This window comes from Copadichromis virginalis, linkage group LG14 (genome assembly GCF_057382275.1).
Source record: "Copadichromis virginalis isolate Kocher_CV1m ecotype Utaka linkage group LG14, C_Virginalis_male_GT1.1, whole genome shotgun sequence".
Classification (NCBI taxonomy): domain Eukaryota; kingdom Metazoa; phylum Chordata; class Actinopteri; order Cichliformes; family Cichlidae; genus Copadichromis; species Copadichromis virginalis.
The window spans coordinates 12,489,763-12,506,635 of record NC_140631.1 but is presented as its reverse complement, the minus strand read 5'-3'; the positions used below and the strand labels follow the sequence as shown (position 1 = coordinate 12,506,635).

The window sequence follows — 16,873 nt, the reverse complement described above, 5'->3', positions numbered from 1 at the left end:
AATTTAATGTAAAAAATGCAACTTTCCATAGCTTTTTACGGATATTTGCAGTAAAAAAAAAAGTAATATAATAATATTTACAGTAATTTGTTGTTAATTTAACAGTAATAGGATAGACCCTATTATTGTAAATAACTGTAAAAACAACAGAAATATGTTAAACCTTATTAAAACCTTTGACAGTAAAAAACACAGTGAAATTGTATAACAAATTACAGCATTTTATTTTGACCAGATACATTTTACGGTAAATTCCTGGCAACCACAGCTGCCGGTATTTTACCGCTAAAAATACAGTACAATATGAGGAACATAAATGGTTTACCGTACATTTTACATTTGCAACCGCTAAATATAGAAAAATCTAAAGATGCTCATATACAACCAAGGTAGAGAATATTACTGATAAACAATGAGAAAATTTGACATACCATTTGAAAACAGACTAAACATATTATTTTCTCTATTCCTACAAAACAGCATAGATCTTGAGAATACAGCATGTGTCCATATATATGGCTGGTAATCCATGGAGGAATGAATAAACATGAAACAAAATATTACCTGCCCCTGACCTATCAACAGTAATGAGTCACTGGGTCCTGCCTTGGTGAAGGAAAGGACTCGGTGGAGTTTCTAATGCGCATGGTGTTGAAGATACAAGCTCTGCAGGAGTACTTCAATGTCCATCAGGAGTTCACTTTGGACTGGCAGGATCCCCTCTGCAGCAAAAAAAATGGACAAAGTTTGATCAGTGCTTGAGCAAAATGCACAGAAATGAACAAAACGTGCTGCCAAAACCAGATCTAATGATAAATGATTTCTTAAGTGTAAAATATACAGTTCTTAAAGGATAGCTATTGTCAAAATGCAACCTGGGCTGTTTTTTTCAGTTTTTTTTTTTTTTTACTGTAAACGAGACAAACATATATCTAAAAGCATAATTACGACAAACAAGCCGTTTTTGAGATTGACCGTGATTTTGTTTTGTGGTCAATAGCCAGTGAATGGGAATACTAGGGGGCCGGGGCATAAATTTGAGCACATCAAAATCGATACAGTAAAAAAAACAAAAAAAAAAACAGCCCAGGTTGCGTTTTGGCAATAATTATACTTTAAATCTACTTATGTAAAAGTGATACACAGACAACGCAGCCCTAATCACAATCATAATTTGTTGGAAAACGTATTTAAGTTTCGTATTGATTTATCATAGAACTTGAAGTTAATGGCTGAATGCATGGTGATGAGACCTATCATTCAATCTACATTTTATAGCGTATGAAACTGCTCACCTGGACATGAACCTGAGCTCGGCTGATTAAGATTAGTGTCTCCTGTCCATCTTTCTTTAGCAAAACTTGAATAATACCACTGCTTACCTCTTATTGAATCTTTGGGTGCAGACTTAATTGAAGAGCCTCGTATAAACAGGCAGGGTGTGATGTTTAGGGAAACCAAAGAATACAGCCGCCATCATTTCTGCCAGAAGACTCATGGGGTGCAACGAAGCTTTCATTGTGGACTGGCTAGATACCTTCTGCATTCAGAAGGAAAACAAGAAGGGCATACACCATAAACAATAATAACTGACAAAAATAATGAGACAAGAAATTAAAGTAACAAAATAAGTGCAAATCAAGTTTCCCTGTGTTACAGTGTAGCTGAATGTTTTTCAACAATTTGATTTACGGTAAAACACATACCAAATATTTCCAGCCAAGGTTTGTTTCAATCTTCAGCATTTTTTTCCTGCCATTGTCTTGAAACTGTTTCATCTGTCTCTCTCATTTGATGCTGTTTACAAAAACAAAACAGCAATATTGTAAAGGGAAAAAGGAAAATTAATTTAATGGAAAAAAAAAGATTATGACCTGAAATCTCACCATTTCCTGAGAGTCACAGGTCCTTTGAGTATCCTTATGGTTTCTGCTCAAATTCAGTGTCTGAAAAGGGCAGGAACAAAACAAACCTTTTTAATCATAATAAAGACAAAATAAGATTTAGAGACAGACGACAAAGAAATGTGTAAAATATCTTCTTGAATCTGTTTACTTTACTAACCTTGAAAGAGACTCTTGGGTCTTAGCTGTGCCACCACCCTTAAACCTTAAAACAGATGGAGACGATATGCTGGCCTGGCTTGAAATTTCCATATTTGGTGCTGTAAAACAATATCACAAACAATAGATTAATTGTACTTTTTGGACCTTGGCCAAAGCATAATAGAAAAAACAGAAAGTCCTTCATGGCTATTGTGCAATGAAATCATAATACTTACTGGTTTGTTTCTCAGATGTCTCCACTCCTAATGATTGTAGTGCCTCCAGTACAATTTCAAGGATTGAGGCAGACAGGTCCGGCAGCACCTTAGTAATGGAACTCCTTATGCTGCCCCCCATTTCCAAGATGTCTGATAAAAGAATGTGAATAAAGGTCAATTTACACCAAGTGGTACCTTTGGTCTTAAAATATGAAGCTGATCTTGCTTGATACTACACTTTTATACAGTGTTTCGTAAGTACCAAACTAACAGCACCATTATTGTGACAGCACACTGTGTTTCAGTGGAACCATTTGGTACCCATACTTCATGTAAGATGTTAATGGATAGAAATCAATTAAGTCAATGGGTTTTGACCAAAAAAATCATTTTATTTAAAACAGCTTACTATCACTTATGTCACACAGAACATCAGCAGGAGGCTCAGTAGAGGGCTCTTCTGATTTCTGCCACAGATCAGACTCTAGCAGACATCTCAAAGTCTCTCTTAAAGGCACATAATAGGCAAACCTATCTTTTCTGTTTTCATCTCTCCCTAAAAATATTTTCTTTGGTTCCGCATAGTTGAAGGCTTTTTTAAAGATCTGAGCTCTGGAGTGCACTGTCCTCAATGGCCCGGTATGACATGCAGAAAAAAGATCATAGCTTTTGACAGACTCACAGACTTTGTTGATGTCCTCCTCTGATAATGAGGTGTCATCTTTTAACAGTGATGCAAGTTTACCCAAACTGTATGTCTGTCCCAACTCATGCATGTTCTGCATTTCCTCTACAATGTTCTGTATGGTTGAAGCAGGCAGTAGAAACTGACCCTGCAATTTTAAGTAGAATAGTGAAACGTTTCTCAGAAAAAGATCACAGAATTCAGGGGGCATTTCCATGTTATCTTCATGTGTAATAGACTGTGCAGCAGGCTCGGAAATCAAGGGTACAAAGTCATCTGATGTGGTTGGAACAGATGATGATTGACATGCAGACTCTCTATATAAATCACCAATGCTGCTGTCTGAAAACTCTGTGTTTACGTGACATGTGAGCAGTAAAAGATGATTTAACTCTAAAGGTATTTGTGCATCCTCTTACTGGACAAGTGACCACGTGTCCTTCCACAATATGGCTCTTCAGATGAGCTATTAACTCTTTAGAGTTCTGACACTGACGTTCACACATCGCCATTGCACATGTAAACGAAGAAACCACGGCCACACCAGTGACATGGGTGGGGGCAGTGTCTTCGGTAAAAATGAGCCTTAAACGCGCCATACCTGGTGTATGTCTGCTTGCAGCCTGCTTCAATACACCGAAAGAAACAACGTGGCTCATTCCGATGCAGTTTACAATGAAGCACGTAGCCCCTTGATGACTGAACTACCTTACCACAGAAATTACACGTTAACATAACTCCATGTACTTTGGTAATTCCTCCCTAGCGAATTAAGCACGCCATATACAGAAACTAATCCAGAGCAATGCTTCCCTCGCAACAGTAATGCTAACTCAACTCACAAATGCTAACTAAATTCACAACCTCACTCATAAAAAACGAACTGCTAAAATTATCTATAAACGCTGGGCTGGTGGATTTTTATAACAGAGATAACTTGAAGTTGCATGTACTCACCTCACCTCGAACTAATTGTAAGCTGCCAGGATGTCTACAAATTCCGAAGATGCTGTGGTCCAAGCGGCAATAAATGGCGCTAATATACGAGTTCAAAACTGTGTCCGTTAGCGAAGCCAACTTGAGTCTCCTGCATGAAAAAAAGAGCGGTTGGCACACAGCTCAGCAGCGCGCCGCGCTATTGGTCATTTTCAGGTGACGTCATCCCGCAATGTAACGTCGCTCTTTGTTTCTTTAGGAGGTTCGAATTTGATCAGAAGTCACGTCTGCAGACCGCTGCAGCCACGTCTTACCTTGCTTCCCCTTTTTTTGGTGAAATGGTTCGCTCATACTGCACAATGTTGCTACCAGATTTTTTTTCTCTGCAATTCGAACGTAAAACGTCTGTACACAGTTTACCAGCAGTTTAGCTACCAATCAACAGCGATCACACAAATTCAAAATTTAAGGCCGACCCACTTAAGGTGGTCTGATAATATGGCGTGAAACACAACAACATAAAGTTGTTTTAAAATAATAATTAAAAAAGATTATTGAAATCAATTTTATTCACAACCATAAACTTTATTTTTAACATCTTCTTTTGCTGTTGATTTTTTTATCAGAAGGTTAACAATGATATACTGCAGGCCTAATTTTTAATCTGTATATCAGTATCTGAATTTTAAAATAAAAAAATACTATCAGTTTTATTGTCTTTCACTGCTGATATTTGCTTTTTTTTTAATGGTATGTACTGGTTGTATTATTACGGTGGACCCTATTTTTTAACATCTTGTTTCTGTAAAAATGAATGTTTTTGTTTGCTTAAAAATCTACAGCTTTATACTGTGAATTCCAATGTGCACAACCCCAAAAGATGTAGTTTTACTCAAATAATACCGTAAAATCTAAGTTTTTCAGACATTTTCAACATTACAATATGTAATTGTAAAATGTATGCATATTTATTTGTTTTCACAGAAAATATTTATAATTTCAACATTTTATTACAGTAAAAAACAAAGTTTTATCCAGTCTCACAATTAACGGTTATTCAATCTATTTAATACAGTAAAAGGAAGTTTTTGGTTTTACGCTCCATTACCGTTGGAATTTGACGGTGTTTTGCTGTATATTTTACTGACTTTTTTTACAGTGTGGTCAACAACCTGAAGGAGAGAATTCTTCAAATTGCAGATGAATATCCAACTGTGACAAACATTGTTCTGCATACAGGGTCAAACGATGTGTCCAAACAACAGTCGGAGGTTCTGAAACGGGACTTTACTGGATTACTAAATACTGTAAACTCTCTGAATGCAGCAGTATTCCTCAGTGGACCTGTACCACCCGTCAGAGGAGGAGACGAGAGATTCAGCAGGTTGTTTACACTGAATAAATGGCTTATATCAGCATGTACTGACCACTCAGTGCATTTTATCAACAACTTTAATATTTTTTGGGAACGCAGGCATCTGTTTAAAGCAAATGGATTTAATTTTAACAAGTCAGGGGTGAAACTGTTCACCTCCAACTTGTTTTATTCCATACGTCATCCATCTGTGCTTGGTGCCAAGGCTGAGATAAACGAGGAGTTATCTCATAAAGAGGAACAAACAGTACTCCAAGAACAGACAAAGCCCAGCAGAAACCTTGAGGAGGAGCTCCATTTGCCCCCACCCGGGAAGAGCCTCAGAAAGGAGAGACATCTGAGGCAAGAAGAGGTGTCCCTATTTGCCTCCAACTCTCTCAACAACACCAACGACCAGGACCAGGGACAAGTAATACCTCTAAAACACTTAAGTTGGCTTTATTAAATGTTAGATCTTTAGCTGGGAAAACATTTTTAATTAATGATTTAATCACTGACACGGCCTTGATTTTATGTTTTTAACTGAAACTTGGTTGGACCAAAGTAACAGTGGAGCTGTTCTCATCGAGACGACCCCTCCTAACTACAGTTTTATCAGTGAGGCCAGGGTGAGCAGGAGAGGAGGGGGGGTCGCTGTCTTATTTAATGAATCATTTCAATGTAAGCAGCTATCTCCTGGAAGTTTTCAGTCTTTTGAATATGTGGCTTTACAGCTGAAGGCCCCATCCAAAGTTGTGTTTCTTAATGTTTACAGGCCTCCCAAATACTGCACAGACTTTTTTAATGACCTCAGTGAACTGCTGTCTGTGATCTGTGTTGATTTCGACTGTGTAATTATTGTTGGGGATTTTAACATCCATGTTGACAACCCTCAGGACAAAGGGACTAAAGACCTGAGTAACACTCTGGGCAACTTTGGGCTGACTCAGCATGTAGCAGAGGCCACACATAATAGAGGACACACTCTTGACCTACTGATCTCCAAGGGCCTGAGCATTTCAAAGGTTACTGTGTCTGATGTGGGCATGTCTGATCATTACTGTGTTTTCTTTGAAAGTAAAAATCTCAGCGCACATAAATATATCAACAACAGTGATCACAAAACGGTGTATAACTGAACACAGTAGTGCAATTTTTAACCAGGTCTTCCCATTAACACCTGATCTGTCCAGAGGGTCAGTCAATGAGCTCATCAATAGCTTCAATGCTAACATGTTAAATGTAATGGACACTATTGCTCCCATTAAGGTGAAGGTTATCTCTGGAAGGAAAAAGTCTCCATGGAGAAACTCCACACTGGTGAAAAATGAAAAAAGAGAGTGTAGGAAAGCTGAGCGCAGATGGAGAAAAACAAACCTCCAGGTTCATTATGACATCTATAAAGAGAAACTTCACAATTATAATTTACAACTGAGGAGTGCAGGGAGGTCCTACTTCTCTGACATCATCACTAAAAACAGCCATAATGCTCGGGTCTTATTTTCTACAGTTGACAGGCTAACAAACCCTCCTGTGTCAGTGGCAGCTGAACTTCATTCGACCATGGCCTGCAATGACTTTGCCAAATTCTTCACTGAAAAAATCCATAAAATTAGACAAGCAATTGGTACATCAACAGCAGATCCAGGATATGTACTGTGTCCACCGAAAAACTGTTTAAACACCATGAAACAGTTTCACCCTATTAACAGCAAAGACCTGGAGGACATCTTAGGTCAACTGAACTCCTCCTCCTGCTGTTTAGATGTCCTGCCAACAAGTTTTTTCAAAAAGGTCTCAAAGACTTTAGAGTCAGAGCTGTTACAGATCGTCAACTTTTCTTTATTATCAGGTGTGTTTCCAGAATCACTAAAAACTGCTGTAATAAAACCTATACTGAAAAAGGACAATCTTGACAAGACACAAATGAACAACTACAGGCCAATCTCAAATCTCCCACTTTTAAGTAAGATCATTGAAAAAGCAGTTTCTCAACAGCTCAGTTACTTCTTAAAACAGAATAACTGCTACGATGCCTTCCAGTCAGGTTTTAGACAGAACCACAGCACTGAAACCACTCTGACCAAAGTGTTTAATGACATATGTCTGAATACAGACAGTGGAAAAATGTCAGTCTTAGTTTTACTGGATCTCAGTGCAGCATTATATACAGTTGACCACAACATATTACTCAAACGACTGGAGAACTGGACAGGTCTTTCAGGAACTGTACTAAACTGGTTCAAAACATACTTAGAAAACAGGAAATACTTTGTATCAATAGGTAACTTCACATCTGAGCAGACAAGTATCACATGTGGAGTTACCCAAGGTTCCATCTTGGGACCCCTTCTGTTTAACATTTACATGCTCCCACTGGCACAGATTATAAAGAACAAAAAAATAAACTACCACAGCTATGCAGATGACACACAAATATATATCACAATGTCACCAGGAGACCAAGGCCCTGTACAGGCTCTTGGTAAATGCATTGAGGAAATTAATGACTGGTTGTGCCACAATTTTCTCCAGCTAAACAAAAACAAAACTGAGGTAATAGTCTTTGGCGCCAAAGATAAACGATTAGGCTACAGGTCACCAGAGAACTTCAATCTATATATCTAAAAACCACAAACCAGGCGAGAAATTTGGGTGTAGTGATGGATGCAGACCTAAACTTAGAAAAACACATTAAGACAATAACAAAGTCAGCTTACTATCACCTCAAGAATATTTCAAGGATAAAAGATCTGATGTCTCAACAGGACCTGGAAAAACTAGTCCATGCATTCATCTTTAGTAGGCTTGATTACTGTAACAGCATCTTTACATGTCTACCTAAAAAATCAGTCAGACAACCATAGCTGGACTGGCCACCGGGCATACCGGGCATTTGCCCGGTGGGCCGCTGGTGACTTTTTGTTTTTATGGGCCGATGGATTTTTTTTTTTTTTTAGGAAGGGTATATATAATGAAAGGTGTTGGATTGGCCAGTTGGTCATGATCGACTCTGGGCTGGACCAATTACAGCCGAGGAGGCCGGATGCACCCGCCCCCTTGTTTAGCAATCACGTGATTTTCACGTGCATGCCGGGAACTAGTGGCAAAACAATCAAAGTACCGCATCAAATGCAAGCATTTGCAGCACCGCAAAACGTTCATTCTCCGGTTCCAATACCTTCTTGTTTTTTCTTTGCCGCACAAAAAAGGAATGTACAAAACAAAAGGAGAACAATGCCGGTCCGTACAAAGACAGACTCGATGAAAAGACAAAGAAAAGATACGAGGAAAAAATCAAAGGAGTGAAAGGGTCAGACCCTTACGAGCACACAGAGTGGACAAAAGACGTTAGCGTGCTGCCCAACTTTCACCACGCTCAGATGTATAATTATACGGTTCTTGGAGTGAGTGCATACACTCATGAAGTTTTTAGTAACTTCAGGTCACTACAACAAGCCCAGGTACAGTTTACCGACGGATGGGTACAGGACCTTGAAACGCACCGTGTAGAACGAAAGACCATCGTACGAACAGAGGTAAGTTTACCAGTCTCACAAATCGTCGTGATAAATACACATTCGTTAACCGTTTATTAATATAACCTTTGAGCTCAACGGTAATTAATTAGTAGTGGAAATAATTTCTGGTAGCATTACAGAAATGTAGCAGTGACAATAATATTGTATGCTGTAATCGCAATGGACAATTAGTGATACAAAACAACTGTTTTACCCTGTGAATAAAAGTATATGTTTTTGTCAATGTACCATGGTAATAACAGAAGCGAAACGCAATACTGTGTCAGGACAATTCACTATTTATGCACAATAAATAAAGGAGCATAGCGCGACAATTTCTGTTCAGCGCCAGACTTGCTTGTAACCTATATCACCAATTATGTTAAGAAAAATGACGTATTAACTACTACAAAACTCTGACCTTTGTGGGAATGCTTGGAGCAGACTAACATGTGAGCTGGAGTGTTCTGAGACGTTATATTTGGTATATCCAGACCATCCGTCGGCTCTTACTTCGGAAACATGGCTTAAAAAATTTCTCTTCAACGACGTAATCCAATAAAAAAAAAAAAAAACGATCTCTTTACCCGTCGGCTTCCCGTGGCTGTCATGCGACCGGCTATTGCAGTTAATAATACAACAGCTTCTTGACATTTTTTGGGTTTCTTTTTATCGCTGTGTAACTGAGTTCAATTGAAAGCCTGCGTGCGCTAGTACCTCTTGCCACAAGTTCCCAGAATCCTTTGCGGTTTTACCCCTGAATGACGTCACATTTTCAATCTTTATCCTGGTGGGCCGGTCTCTAGTCAAAATGCCTATGATGGCTTCGGTAGTTTGAAGTTTCATGATTTGAGTAATATTCTGTGAGAATACCTTTAAATTTCTGATTTGTTTGCCCACCCACACGCGTCTCCTCGCAGTATCTCAAACTATGATGTTTTGGCTTTTAACCATTTCTTCTAAAACATTGTGACTCAATAAGTCGCTTTCAATACACATGAACCTGGACATCCTCTTAAAAAAATACATACATACGTACACATACTTCTGCACACTATATTATGAAAGTTATTATGAAATTAATGTCAGGTTCAGTTCCGAGTTCAGGAAGCAATTTATAACAGAACTGTTATCAGAACTTCACACATCACTAATTTAATCATTAGATTTAATCACAGTTCAGATTGAAATGACAAATATGCATTATACTTTTAATATATTAAATATAATAATTTATATTATTATAAAATACTGACCTTTGATGACATTTGGTATGTTTGATATAATTGGATCATTTTACATTCATGACAGTGAGTGAGAAAGACCATCTAAAGCAACACTCTGGTTCCATTTTAGATTCAAGACGTGTCTGACAAATGATGATGGGCAGTACCACCAACACAGAATGTTAAAACCCAGTTGGACTCACACATTTGTGTCTGAAATCCATGTAAAAAAGGATATCACAAACCTTTAGAGTCCACAGCTTTATTAGCTGTAAAGCTCCATTGTGTTGGAATTTGCTGCTTATCATAACTGAATTTGTTGTTACAAAAACATTTTATCCTGTTTATAGTTCATTAATGTTTTTATGAACAAGACACATTTAACAATGTTGGTTATTTGGTTTTTACAATAAGAATCACAAAAATCAAAGAAAGTGTTACATTTTTACTGTTATAAAGAAACCAAATCATACCCAGGTAAAAAAAATGTCCTTTAATGGTTTAAAGGTAATTACTATATTTTAAAGGATCTGTGCGCTCATATCAGGATTGACATTGTCACCACTCTTAATGCAGTTTTTAAAACAGTTAAGGCATTTTTTATAACAAAGACCTACCTGTGCAAACGAGTTTTGACAAAACATGTCAGTCACTTCAACTTTGTGATCATTGAACAAAACCTGTTATATTATGTTTTAAGACACTTATCAGAACTTCACAGACTTTGGAAAGAAAAAAGTGTTCAGAGACAAAAAAAAGAAAAAAGAAAAAAAGAAACACAACAAATTAATTTGTAACCTTATAAAATTGTTGAAATTGGGGAAAATGAAACGACACTTGTGAGTCTGTATGTGTCAGAAAGAGACAAAGAAAATATGCACAATCTTAGAGCATTGCGCCAGCTACTGTAAAGTACATAGATTGAGCAAGCACTTTTTTATATGGTGTATTAGGTATGCCTATTGCTTCCCATATGGAAAAGATATATATAAATCTTATAACGTTTTTATCTGTCTTGTATGAAACTTGTATGAAAAGAATACAAGAGTGAAAACATATATAAGATCCCTTGAAAAATTATACAATGAAACTTGTATGTTTTGTATACTTACTAAAAAAATATATGAAAGTAATGAGAAAGTGGCCACTTTCATGAGTAAATCATGTAAGCCTTATATGATTTATATATGATTTACTCATGAAAGTGGCCACTTTCATGAGTAAATCATATATGTTTTTACTATTTCTTTTCCATATGGGTTGTTAAAGCAAACATCTGACTGGCCAATTACATGTCAGCAACTCAAAGGATTAAGGCATGTAGAGATAGTCAGATAGCCTGCTGAAGTTCATAAGTAGCATCAGAAAGAATAATGATGAAAGAGTGGCATGGTTGTTGGTGTCAGACAGGCTTAACTGATTTCAGAAACTGCTGATCTACTTGGATTTCCCCACAAAACCATCTTTAAAGTTTTTAGAGAATTGTCTAAAGTGAGGAAATATCCACTTTTCTCTGGGTGACAAAAACTTGTAGATGTCAAAGGTCAGAGACAAATGCCCAGACTACTTCAAGCTGATAGAAAGTTAACAGTAACTCAATCAACCACTCATTATAAAAAGGCATGAATCTTTGATCTCAAAACCCCTCAGACCTTGATGCAGATGGACTGCAGCAGCAGAACCCACACCTGTTGCCACTCCTCTCAGCTAACAACAGGAAGCTACACTCACATAGACTCACCAAAATTGGTCAATAGAAGATTGAAAAATTGCTATTCTCCAGTGACCCTCACAGTCACCAGATCTCAGTCCAGCAGAGGAATTTGGTATGTAGACAATGAGCAGCTGACAAATTTGTAGCAACTGTTCTATGCTCACGTCATAATGGCGCAATGCTGGACAGTAATCAGGCAAGTGAGCAATCTAGATTTGTGACTGACGACGCTAAAAACTGATTTGAAAAGCTGTAAGAGTCAAGTGAGAAGTGAATCAACATAAAATAACAAATAGAAGTGTGTGTGTGTGTGTGTGTGTGTGTGTGTGTAAAAAAATGACAGAGAAAAGCTAATTCTTGCTTTGAGAACTGCATCAAGAGTAGTGATAATGACGTTTCTGATGTGACAATTGCACTCAAGTGATTGAGAAAAAACACTCTGTCTCATATAAGCAGCTACCTGCTGTGACTGGTCTTTTGGAGCTAAAAAACCCAATTAAGACAGTTCAAAATATCAACTAGACTAAGGCTGGCTCCAGCTACTTATCATGTGTCAGATGATCAGTGAGGTCACTGATCATCTGACACGTCATAGTTGGTTATGAGTGTAATGGTTCTTGAGAAAGCTTGTATTTTATTAATGAAGAAGGGACATAGAGAAGGGACATTGACTTCTCACAGTAATAGCTTTTGCACTTCCTGGAAATATTCATTGTGAACACACAGTATATTCTTATCCCAGTTGGACTGAATAGCATTATGTGTAATTCACAACCATGAAATCAACTGAGATGAAGCAGGATGGATGGATGGATAGACTGGCTGTTGATTTTGCATTCTACTTTCCTTTTGCTGTCATGTATGAATAAACCACAATACTACCACAGGCGCTGGTTCTCCAGCATAGAAACAGGATTCTACATGAATAGAAAATATATACACACTATCATTTCAGTCTAGTTTTGATAGTCACCCAAAAGACCTGGTGTGTATCACAGTTTGAAGCCTGATGGACACTCACTTTATTATTCCCAAAAGGCAGAGTGAAAATTGTTACATGTTTTCAGTTATGTGTCTTGAATTGCTTAGATTTTTCACTGCTGCAGATTTCACATCATCATGTATAATTTAGAGGAAATACGTGAGACAGGTATTTAATAACAATGCTTTGGATATGAAATAAACAAAATAGTTAGAACTTGTATTTAAATATTTTTGTTTTTTGTAAGTTTGCCTCTATATACCACCAGAGTGGTATTAAGCAATCAATATGCGGTTGAATTACAGGCTTTCAGCTTTATTTCAAGGGGTTTTACAAAGATTTACATTTAACTATTTATGAATTGCAGCCATTTTTATTCATAGTTCCCCATTTCAAAGTCTCAACACTAATAGCAAAAGCATAATTTTAAAATAAGGAGGGGCATCAGCAAATGTATTTCCTCCCGTTCTGTATCCTGCACTGTGCTACTTGTGGTCTTTCTGCCTCCAGTTTTGTCTACATTAACCAGGCATGCTCTGTTAGTCACTGAAAAATATGCCATTTCTGTATCTTGTGTTACTTTTGCAGTATGGTTTGGTTCATTATCCATTTGCACTGTGAAGCATTAGTTACCCAGTTCTTTTGGCAGCCACGTTCTAGGTTTTGACAATGAGTTGACTGCCTTTGCAAGTATTATCGTTTACTTTTAACCAAGTTGGTTGTTCTTGGTTTTGATTTGAATAAATGCTGCAAAAGGCTTTTTTAAAAATCTAATCTACTACTACTAACGTTTTTGTTAGTTTATTTGTTATGTTCTTTGATTTTTACCTTGTACTTTTTCATGGAATAATGAAGGAAAGAGTTTCAACTCGCCAAATCAGACTGAAAATGGAGGATTATATATAAAATTAGCCATAATTAATAAATAGTTAATGCAAAATGTCTCTCTCACATTCCTTAAATTTGTGCTGAAAGTCACTCCCCTTCAATCACTCTTAAAGAATTAATTTAAAATCCTAACTAAGAAAAAATAACAACAAAAAAATGTTTCATTGTCCAAAAATTAACTAGAAGGGCCTAGCTGCTACTACATTTATATCACAGAAATTTTGAGTAAGATCACTGAGCTGTTATCTTTTTTCCTCCTTTTTTTGTTCTGATATTTGTATCTGCTCGTGTCTTTTGTTGGAGATAATGGTCCAAATTGTAAACCCCCCCCCCCCAAAAAAAACGAGCAGAACAGCAGAACTGAATGTCAACCCTGCAAAGTTATCAGACAAAAAATTTCTGATAGAATAATTTCTGCTTGTTGTACATGTCATTATATAAGCTGTCAGTCTACAAACTGGCACAAGTTTGCCTGCCAAAAGTTTTTACAGTCATGCATACACATAAACTGCATTATTATGAAATGCAGGATATAAGCACAACACTAACCAAATGGTACTTTTGCTTCAATATTATGTATACTTTTAAGGGGAAAGAAAGATGAATTGCTTCCAAAATCAAAAGTTTAAACAGCACCTACTGTGAGTTTTTTGTTGTTTAAAAGACCAACATCCAGAAGTGGGCTAAAATCACACAGTGTCTATTCGCAGCTTTATTAGCATAGCTGAATAACCTTGAAACTAATTTAAACTCACACTGCTGGTGCGGGTTATACTAAGGACGACCACGGCCATCTTACCAGACTTTGCATTAATGATCCAAAACAGACTGGTGCAAACTAGTTTTCCTGTGCTCATTAACATGTAATAAGCTCACTGTGAGCTTATTACTTTGCTTTTAAGTTATCTAATATTCAGAGAGATAGAGATATGAGTGATGACCCACTTTCAACAGCCACATCAACTTTGTTATAATGCCAATGCTTTGAAATGGGAAAAGTGTGAATTTCAAATAGGACTTTCATCATCCTATAATCTTTTGTTATGCATTCCTTATCATAATTTTAAGAGTCGAAGATAAAACATTACTCGTGATGCCCTATTTCAAGTTATTATTCAAGCACAGCTGTGAACCAGGCTAGATAAATTCCATTAATCTTTCCACCTGGACTTGAACTCAAATCTATTAAATGTACACACAGACACACAATTGTCATTTATCTTTTCTACTGTCCTGTATGGAAGACTTAGTGTTTTGATAGTTTTACGACTGCACCTTGCCTTGTGAAAAGTGGATTTTGAGTGTTATTCCTGCCAAATGTACATGAAAGGTTTTTATTTTAAGATAGCATTCTTAACTCAAGTAAATAGATTTGTAGATAGAGTCGAGAAGTATAACCTAAAAGTTTGTGAAGTTGAAAAGCTGATTGAGCTTCTTACCTTGAACTGATGCAACAATTCATCGCTTGTTTCGCAAAATATACAAAAAAAGTTATTTTATTGTAATAAAAAATAAGAATTAAAAAAAAAGTACTTAATGGCAAAAGGGAAGTGAGAGTAACTCAAATGCATATGAAAAATAATACTACATGTGATATTCAGTAAGTGACAAAGATGGTGGTTTCGTCTGTTTCCTGCAGGTAGCAGCCATTATCTAAAGCTGCATGAATGAGAACTTCCAGATGGGTGCTTCTTCATTTAGCTCCTTTTGTGGAGTCAGAGTGATGAGCATGTGCCAAAAACTGACTGGGATGAGCGGGGGTAGCAGCCAGTGTCATTAAAGCCATCTGGCATCCACCATTGTTCAACCACCCTTTCCTTTCTAAAAGACTTTATGTCTGTAAATACAGAATGTTATTCCTGCCCCTCGCCCACTAATATGCCACCTTTAGACTTGATGGCGACCCCACTAAAGAAAATATATATATAGATCACTCTTTGGAGATGCAGGAAATGCAATTAATTTTATAAATTGCACATTGCATTCAGTCATATCGAAATTTATTGTAACAGCAAGACAATAAATTTGAAAGGATCCTGTTATACATCAAGTTAATGAGACAACCTGAATCTAAATCAGTCCTGTGTGTCTTCTCAGCTGGTTTACAACACAAAAAGGTTGCATTATTAGAAAGACTGTTGCTCTGATTGCCAGTGAAATCTGAATTCACTAGTTTCATATTTCAGTCTATTTCTCAGCCGTTGTTGTCGTGTTTGCTGTTGAAATATTTCTTCTGATAAAAATAATGTCAGGGAACAATCCACTTCGATGATAACATTCTTTTTCAAAACAGTTAAGGTGATAATCCCTTTGACGGTAGACGAGTAAAGCCTATTCCTTTCAGCAGGACATCTCCCCAGTTCACTGCAGGCTCATCTCTGTTTTAGAAGATGACTGCTGAGCTGCAGCCTCATGGGTCTTGACTTTACATCTTAAGCATATTTTGATAAATTTATAGAAAAGAGTTAATTTTGTTAGCGATTCCACTTACTTACTGTCACTAAGACAGCACATACAATCACCTGTGAGTGATTTAAATGCCCCACTTTTATGACAAAAGCCATAGACATACATCAATCCTGGAACAAGTCAAGGGTTTCTCATCATTTCTGAAGCCTTGGGTCTTTAGACACAGCATGGCCAGCTATGAAGCAGAGATGGCTGTCTGGCCAAACTGAGCAACTCAGAAGCGATGTTATTTGTCCGTGAGATGGGCTGAAACTTACTCTATAATAGAGCTTCAGAAGTGCTCTGCAGAGACAGATTTCTCAGCAGCACCTACTATCACAGCACATCAGTGGTTGTGTTAGAGCAGCTGAAAAGCCACTCTGAGTAAAAAGCATAGCACCACCTGAGTGGAGGTTGTCTGATGGCATGTTACAGAATCTAATACACGAGGAAAACCATTTCCTGATCTGCTGGAACTTGATCACTTTAGACACAACTGCAGACATTGCTCATCATGCCAGAACCTTCTTGCTGTGATGCAACAGTAAATGGTAAAGGGACTGGTATATATTAGAGATGGCACGATACCACTTTTTTATGTCCGATACCGATATCATAAATTTGGATATCGTCCGATATCGATATGAATCCGATATAGTGTTTTTTAATCAATAAAACTGTTTTTTTGTATATCTTGCTGCATTTTGTATAAGTTCAAACTCAAGTTTTAAAAAAATAAAACACTAAAGCTAAAAAAAAAATTAAAAAAAATACACTGCACCCAAAATATTTCATAGTTCAGCAATACTGGTCAATCTAATAAACTTAAACCTACTCCATCCTCAAGCAACCTAAC

The 16,873-nt window shown here is 37.1% G+C and overlaps 1 long non-coding RNA gene across 3 annotated transcripts; it reads right to left on the bottom strand.

Moving 5' to 3' along the window:
- Positions 1 to 200: 200 nt before the first annotated feature.
- Positions 201 to 4,532, bottom strand: LOC146693548 (uncharacterized). Of its 3 annotated transcripts, XR_014923972.1 has the most exons (8): positions 4,199 to 4,532; positions 3,906 to 4,035; positions 2,282 to 2,413; positions 2,065 to 2,164; positions 1,887 to 1,946; positions 1,707 to 1,797; positions 1,383 to 1,540; positions 201 to 722 (listed from the first exon to the last, which is right to left on the bottom strand). It is a non-coding gene; the product is annotated as an uncharacterized LOC146693548 (long non-coding RNA). The 3 variants fall into 3 exon arrangements; XR_014923971.1 differs by having other exon boundaries at positions 3,906 to 4,532; XR_014923973.1 differs by having other exon boundaries at positions 3,911 to 4,532.
- Between the last annotated feature and the right edge of the window lie 12,341 nt (positions 4,533 to 16,873).